General features: G+C 51.9%; 1 long non-coding RNA gene across 1 annotated transcript; it reads left to right on the top strand.

The window, feature by feature from the left end:
- The first annotated feature begins 3,517 nt into the window (after positions 1 to 3,517).
- On the top strand, positions 3,518 to 7,228 carry LOC111757668 (uncharacterized). The gene is made up of 3 exons (XR_002791963.2): positions 3,518 to 3,662; positions 4,048 to 4,237; positions 6,624 to 7,228. It is a non-coding gene; the product is annotated as an uncharacterized LOC111757668 (long non-coding RNA).
- Positions 7,229 to 8,075: the final 847 nt, after the last annotated feature.

The following is an 8,075-nucleotide window of genomic DNA, read 5'->3' as shown; positions in this document are numbered from 1 at the left end:
CAGGGACCAGCCATTTCTAAGGGACAGGGGCACTGGGAACTGGAACAGGAAATATCACCTGGGCAACTGCAAAACTAAACTCTACTGGCTGGGTGGGGGCATTTTCTGCTATGCATGGTGTATATGTTTTGAAATATCACATTGTACCCTATAAATATGTCCAGCCATTATATGTTAAAGTGGGTGAATTTGTGTGAGCATAGCCCTGCAATAAATGCAGAAGATGTGGCAATAGGGTCCTTGCCCTTTGAGAACTTGAGAACTGAAGGAACACTGTATCTGCAGGAAATTATCAGCAAAACCAAAACCACAATGCAAAATATTTACGAGACAGTATTCACTCATTGGTTTGCTCACTTACTTCACAGGTACTTGTTGAAGACCTAAAACGTGCTATGCTGGGTGTGGTAAAGGCTGAAATAAAATAGTCCCTGCCCTGAGGAGCTCAAGCTCCTGTGGACAGGAAAGACCTGTGAGCATCACCCAGTGGATCAGGGGATGGACCAAATGGGAGGCCGTGGGGAGCAGATGAGGGCCCATGGACAAGGAAGCCTTCCTAGTCTTTATCCTGAGCATGAGCAGGCCTAGGTCTAATCCTGATTGTCAGGAGAGCCCACATGGCATTAGGAAATCACAGTTCTGTGTCTGGGTGGGTCACAGAGGCGGGACATTAGGGACTGTAGCTTGTCCCTTGCTGTTTCCATATTTTCTGCTTTGCTCCACCATCCGCTTCTGGTGTCTCTGCCTTGGATCTGGCTGACCATGGACAGGATAGCTGAAGGTGGGTAGGGAAGGAGGGACTTCAGAGAGAGCAGAACACGTGCAAATGTACCAGGCAACTGGAGCTGACCGGCCAGGGGAAAGCCTCTAATGTCCAGTGAGTGGTGCTGAATGTCCGGGCAGACACCGGCGGTCAGCAGAGGACTGCACCAAGCCTTCTAGTAAAGTGAGCAGCAAAGGCTGCAGGAGAAATGGGCCTTTCTCTGCACACTGAGGGGCAAAGAGGATTTGGATCAACAGATAAAAAATGCACGTTGGCATCGGGACCCTCTGGAATCTGGTGTAGCCCACCCGTGCCACACCTTCTATTTCATTCTGGATTTCTCGGCTCACGTCCAGAGAGGACGGTAAGCATGGACGACTTGTCAGGCATGTGTGTGAACCCTTATGTGCATGGTGTGGGTATAGCTTGGGCCAGATGGGGCACCTCTTACGAGGAGCAGGGAAGAAGGGGGCTTTTCTTTGTGCAAGGCAGTATTTGCTATTTTGCCTGTTGAATGAGGCCAGGTGGCTCTTACATGGGACTTAAGCACTGAGTTAACAGCTCTGGCTGTGGCAGAAATTTAGCCAGTGCTTCTTTGGGCTTTGGCTGTTGAGTAAGCAAACTCTTCCCTCCCTCCTCCCTCCCTCCCTCCCTCCTTCTCTCCCTCCCTCTGTTCCTCACCTCAGTTAATTACTGATGATGCTCAGGTGCTCGGGTGCACCGGGAAATAAGTTGGTGCCTGCCATTTATATTTCCTGTCATTATTTGCTTTTTGTTTTCCCTGAATATTTAGTAAAGTCTTTTTAAATGCCAGCCTGTTTTAGCTGCACGGAGGGGAAGGGCTGGAGCCCTAAGGGCAGGAGTATATATTGGGGACCGGTAGAGACAGGGCAATCCCGGCGAGCTGGGGAGCTCCAGAGGAAGGTGGCCCTTGGAAGGACAGGGTGGCCCTGCTTCATCAACCCATGGCTTCCCTTACCTGAGCTCTTCTCTACTGAGCCTGTGAACATTCTGACATGGTCCTTCTTGGTCCATCTGTCTTCTCAGGGGGACACTGTGATGCAGGGGTTAATGCACGGCTCTGAGCTGGCCACTGACTGAGCCCCCCACCCCGTCTTTAATGAGTGATGTTGTCACTGTCATTGTGGAAGATGAAAGAGACTCAAGGTTCTCCATCCTACAGGAGGAGAAGACAGCAGAAACGCAAGGGCTCAGCGCAGTGATCTTTATTCATACAGGGAAGGTGGGTTTGCTCATCCTCTGGGCCCATCCTGTACCCCTGTTTGGGATGGGGCCCTGAACACCCGAAGCAGCCCCGTGGCCCAAGGGAGGACTGAATCTGCAGTCTTGGTTTTGACACAAACGTAGGGCAGACTCCAGGGTGGCACCAAGTGTCACCGTGCAGCCCCTGGCTGGGAGGTGCCCCGGGATGGGTACCTGGGAGATGTCAGAGCTCGCTGCTGGCCCCTCTCCCCTCCCCTCTGCATCCCTTGGGCGGGAGCTCCCTCTGGTTCCTTTTCCTGAGCACCATTCACAGCCATCCCCATGGAAACTGTGACAGGGACCCTGTGGGGGGATGAGAGAGGCAGAATAATCAAGAATTATTTGTTTGGGGAGAGAAAAAAAGGTGGAGCGGGAGAGTGGGAGGGAGAAAAGAGAAGAAGGCAAGAAAAGACAGAGGGGGGAGAGAGAGAGGAGAGACAGAGCTTGAGAGAGAGAGAGAGAGAGAGAGAGAGAGAGAGAGAGAGAGAGAGAGAGAGAGAGGAGAGTCTTTTCTTTGGGGAAAAATGGAAATTTAATCAGATCAGTTTTTATAGTGCAAATAGAAAATCAGTTTTAATAAAGCCAAAAGGAAATGCAAAACAGCCGCTTGAGATGGAGATTGTGTTAAACAGACAGCTCTTTAGGAGTAGCCCAGTCTGGGATGTTTACTGTGCGCAGACGGAGCAAGGAGGGGGATTTCTGGCTGAATTTCAAATAGGCGTTTGATTTGGTTTTGGAGGTGGGCGCCGAGCTCCTCCTCCCACCCCTGGGCCCATCTGTCCGGAGAGGGACAGACGGGGACTCGGCCGCCCCAGGAGCACGGTCCCCCTCCCCTTCCCACGCGCGTGGCCCCCAGCGCCCCCTGGTGGCAGCTCCCGCGTCGTCAGCCCCTGCCCGGTCCAAAGACCGGACTCGGCCCTCCGCTGACATACCGGGTTTCAGCGCCTGATTCTTAATTATAGTTCTGGCCCAGCTCTTGGTTTTATTGCTTTCATTTATTATAAAAAGACCAGTGTCTTTTTTTTGAAACGGCTATCTGGTCAAATCACGGTTGATAAGCAACACTGAGCTGTCTTTTTAAGACAGGGCAAATTTATCACACTTAAAAAAAAAAGCGAGCCTTGGTTGGCCTATTAGAAAATCCCCCCCACCCCACCCCCGTTTCCCAGAATGACATTTTAGTAAAAGGCTTTATTTTCCCCCTCAGCTTTCACAAAGCCACTGCCTTGAGAGCGAGCGGGAGGGCGGAGGGTAGGGTGCAGGGTCCTTCTGAGGCTGCTCCACATATATGGAGAGGGCATGGGAGATAGCAGGATCTGTTCTAATGGGGCTGTTAGCACCAGAGGAGAAGAGGGGGCCTCTGGCACGTGTTTGTCAGCTGTTGGTTTTGTAATTAGAAGAGAGCTACACCTTACATTTTGGCAGCACGGCAATTCGAGGCTGTAAGAAAGATATGGGGGTCCAGGCCAGAAAGATAGGTTTGGAGGAGGGGTGTGGGACAGCAAGGGGGGCTGGGCTGGTGGCTCTTGAGGTCACTGTGCTCATCTGTCACCTCTGAGGCTGGCTGCAGAGCCACTTCAGTGGATTCTCCCGTCTTTGCCAAGCAGCTGCTTCTACCCAGTATTCCAGAAATGGGGTAAATCAAGCCCCAGGGTGGGGTGTGGGGCCCAGTGACAATCTTCCTATGGCCGTGGTGGCCTCTGCCCTCTTGCTGGTGCTGGGACAGGAGCTTGAGGGAGGCCATTTTATGGTCCTGGTTAGAAGCTAATGTGCTTTGTGCTGGCAGTTTAGTTCTAGAAAGCACAGAGGTCCAGGAGATGAGGGCGCTCCAGAGAGGGCTGGTCTAGGAGATGGGGATGGGGATGGAGCAAGGACATTGGAGTAGTCCAAGTGGATGGGGTGGTCCAGAGGATGGGGGTGGTCCAGGAGATGGGGGTGGTCCAGGAGACGGGTGATTGCTGCTCTTCCTGGGGTGGGTGGCTCTGTCTTTGGAAGCAGGGCCTGAGTTGATTCTTCTGCAGATGAATGGTATCTGAGTTAGGCTGTTGAAGGAAACCCTTCAATCCAAGATGGCGGGAGGTTTCTCTTCACCCACGACCTTCACGTCCTCTGATGCCTGGAAACACCCCAATGAAGCTGGCTCCTCCTTTCATGCTTTCCTCCCCAGCAGCATTTCTGTGTGCCTCGTTCTCAACAAGACAGCATTCACTGGTAAGCTGCTTCCTTGCTCTGTTCTCCTGGTGAGGCCTAGGCTTCCAAGGGGTGTCACGCCCACTGGTCCCCTGCCCACTCTGTTTATGTCCCTTCCCTAGCCTGGTTTGGATGCCTTCAGCCTTATGTCACTTAGAATCTCCTTTCCGAGGTGGAGAGCGCTGGATTTAGCACTGGAAATGTCATTAATGTCAGGCTACAGTGGGACCCAAAGCTAGATTGGGAGAGAGCTGGGTAGCAGACATTTAGGCCTGTGGGTGTGGGAGGGCTTGGGCTTTGGAGTCAGAGAAGGTATTTGAAATCAGCACGGTTTGGATGAGATTAGGAAATCTGATTTCTCTGAGTCTTGGTTTTCTCATCTGTAAAATGACAGTGGTACTGGGAGGATTATATAAAGTAGAGTAAAAAGTTTGTGTCACTAAACTGGAAATTTGTTAAATGCTATCCTGCCTCTCAGAGGTGAAGACCGGCCAGGCCCGACGGCCTGTGTTGTGGTACAGTGAGGTGACTACAAGTCTTAACACATGGGCCTTGTTCTCCACCACCCGCTGGGTCTCTGCATCTTCTGGTGCCATCTTGGGTGGGCCATTCCCTATTCCTCCAAGATCCATTTTACTGTCCTCGGTGATCTCCAAGGTTTCCCACTTCTGAAAAGTCCTGCTCGTGGGACTCCATTCTGGAATTCTCTGGATCCACAGGCCTTTGTGGTCAGAATCACGCCTGGAACTGCTCCTCCCATCCCTCCAGACATCGCGAAGATAAACAAGGCTGCCTTGAGAACAGGTCTTATTATTTGAGGACTGCAGACTTTAGATTCTACTGAGACACATTCAGTAGGGTCACCAACCACCTCAGCTTGCCAGAGATTAAAAGGTTTGCCAGGACGCAGGACTTTCAGTGCTCAAATGGGGAGAGTCCTGGGCGAAACCAGTGTGAGTTGGTCACCTTCAGACTGGGCTTCAGTTCAGGTCTATAAATGTTAGTTGAGGCCCTTGTGTAGGTAAGGCACAGTAGCAGGACTACTCACAGACAGATTAATTGCCTACCATGTGTGATAAGGGGATTGACCTTGTGAAGCTTGTGTAAGTCCTCCAGGACCCAGAGGAAGCAGGATGAATTGTGATTTGGTAGTGGTGCTGGGGCCAGAGGAGGTGATGGGCCAGAGGAGGTGATGGCTGAGAAGGGTTACGAAGATCGAAGAGATGCTCACAAGGCAATCAGAGTGGAGGGAAGGGGTGCTGGGGATAGATCACAAAAGATGGGCTTGGAAATGCAAGAACATGGTGAAACGGGGGAACAAAATGGTGTGGAATGGGGACGGGAAGTCAGGAAGCTCAGAAGCAGAAGGAAGCTTTCCTCAGGGGCAGCTACGGGATGATTTGGAAGGAAGGCCTCAGTGTCTGGAAAAGGTTGGATGGAGACATAATTTCTGCAGTGTCCTTGTTCCCCCTCAGCCTTCCCAGACCAGTGAGAATGCTTTGGGTCTGCTCCACGCCAGGGCTGCTTGGCTCCCGAGCATGGCTGGGTGCCTGGCCCATGGCTGGAGGCTGTCGGTGTCGCTCCCGGCCGGCAGGAAGAACACGCGACAGATTCTGACGGTGTGCAATCTTGCCTTTATTTATCTCCGCGTGGGCCCCGCGAGGCCTCCGCTCTGTCACCAGCCCTTTCTCGCCGGTGGACTTTCTCTATCCCTCTCTGTGCTTCCTGTCTCGTGGCGGGAGAGGCATTCACTTTTATAGGGTAACAGTGGCCAATCAGTTCAAAGCGCGCGATGCGGGCTGACTGGCTAACATCAGCTGTTGCTAGGCAGACTATCTTACAGAGCGGGTTGTTTAAGTCGCCAGCACAATCAGGGGGCAGGAAGCAGGTGCCAACTTGGCTCACTCGATGGGAGGGGTAATCTAGCTCAGGCTCCGCTCCCACCCACAGGCCCTACGTCCGCCAAGTAAGGCGACCGGTGTCGGCCGCGGCTCCCAACAGGAGGCCAGTGGCCCTGAGCCCAGGGAAACCAGCTGGTGACAGGATAGAGTTGTCCTGCCTTGGCCAGACATTCTGGTGGGCTCTGACCCAGGCTGTGATCCCTGTAGGATCTCTGCTTGGAGACAGCTCTGCAGGAAGAGGCAGAGACAGTGGTCTGCCTCGGTCACGAGTATCTCCCTGGCTCTTTGTACCTACACTGGTGACTCAGCTTTTTTGGGGTGAGGCTCACTGACCTGGTCAAGGGTAATTCTAGCTCCCTCAGAACCTGCAGTCAGCAAGCCTGCGATGATAGAGAAGCCGTGAGCTAGGCCAGACTGTGAGAGCCCGACTAACCCTGGAGACAGGACTGTAGACGGAGTGATGAAGTTGTTGTGGGCAAACGACTGTTTTCCTCTGCCTTTTGCAGGAGAGAATGCGCAGTCTTGATCCATCACAAATCTTTTTTTGGGCGTTACAAACACTGCTCATCCAACTTGTCAGTGAGCCATGAAGACTTGACCTGAGGCTTCAAGGCAGAATCTCCTAGGAAGGAACCCCAGGTGCCAGGAGCCCCGGGAGGACCAAGGCATCTGGCTTCTGTTCTCGGCCTTCGATTCCCTTTTTGTGCAGTAAACGGACTTGACCTTGAGGCGTTTGTTATAGTCAGAGGCTACCATCACTTGCCAATGAATATGCGTTTTTAGATCCCAGGGCCAGCAGTAAATTTACACCCTTACTTTTTTAATAAATGCATGAGGTGAGAACAATATTTTGTGTTTGTTGGGGACACATATTTGGAACTCAGTGCAGTAGACATGGGCTGTCCTGGCTGTGTCCCTCACTTAGGTGCTGCTTGCTTATCTGCGCAGTGTTTTGTCCTTGGGCCTGTTAATTTTTTCTTCACTTAGTAGGTCTCCTCAAAAAGACTGAGCCTCCTTGAAGAATGTGGCCTCCTTTTTTTCTTGTCTTTATATCCCCAGGGCCTGGCACAAAGTAGAAACTCAATAAATGTTAGTCAAGCGAATGAATAAACGTTTGAATAACAAAAATACCTGCTCTACCGACCTCTCTCAGGATTATTGGGAGGATCAAATGAGATAATGCACATGAAAGCACTTTGTAAATTGCAGAGCACTATACAAATGCAAATCACTCACAGCTTTGGTGGAAATTATTATTCAAATTATTATTATTATTTTCACTGTAAAGGAGGACAGGAAGGAGAGGGCAGTGGAATGGTCCCTGATGATGGAAGCCCAGGCTGCAGTCTGGGGCAGTGGGTAGGGTTCTCCAGCCCGTTGGAGCCCCTTTAAATCACCCCTCTGCAGCCGGCCCGCGGGTTGGCTGGGACTGCAGCTGCTGGGGTGGGGTTAGAAGTTGCTGTTGGAATCCTGCCCAGTGTGGGCACGGAGCCGCCGGCACATCACACCCTGAGCGAAATGAATTAAATCCCGAGCTGTAAATGAAAAAGGGTTTCTTTTCAGAGCGGCTTTTCTTCCTTTTCTTTTTCTTTAACGAAGTGAGAAAGATGGTGTGCTAGGAATGGGGAGGAGAGAGAGAGAGAGAGAGAGAGAGAGAGAGAGAGACAGACAGACAGACAGAGAGAAGGACAGAGAGACAGAGAGAGAGAGGGACAGAGATAGAGACAGAGAGACAGGGAGAGACAGAGAGAAACAGAGACAGAGAACAGAGACACAAACAGAGAGAGACACACACACACACACACACACACACACACACACACACACACAGAGACAGACAGACAGACAGACACACACAGAGTGATAGGTAGCGTTTGAGACCCCAGAACCTGGGTTTGGCGCCCTCTCGCCGCCCAGCTCCGGTGCCCAGTGCTATCAATGGCCTCTTCACCCCTGGC

The sequence above is a fragment of the Cavia porcellus genome, unplaced genomic scaffold (assembly GCF_034190915.1).
Source record: "Cavia porcellus strain 051 isolate PalLab524CR breed Dunkin Hartley unplaced genomic scaffold, mCavPor4.1 scaffold_9, whole genome shotgun sequence".
NCBI lineage: Eukaryota > Metazoa > Chordata > Mammalia > Rodentia > Caviidae > Cavia > Cavia porcellus.
The sequence above is the reverse complement of the archived record's forward strand: the minus strand, read 5'-3'. Positions and strand labels throughout refer to the sequence as shown.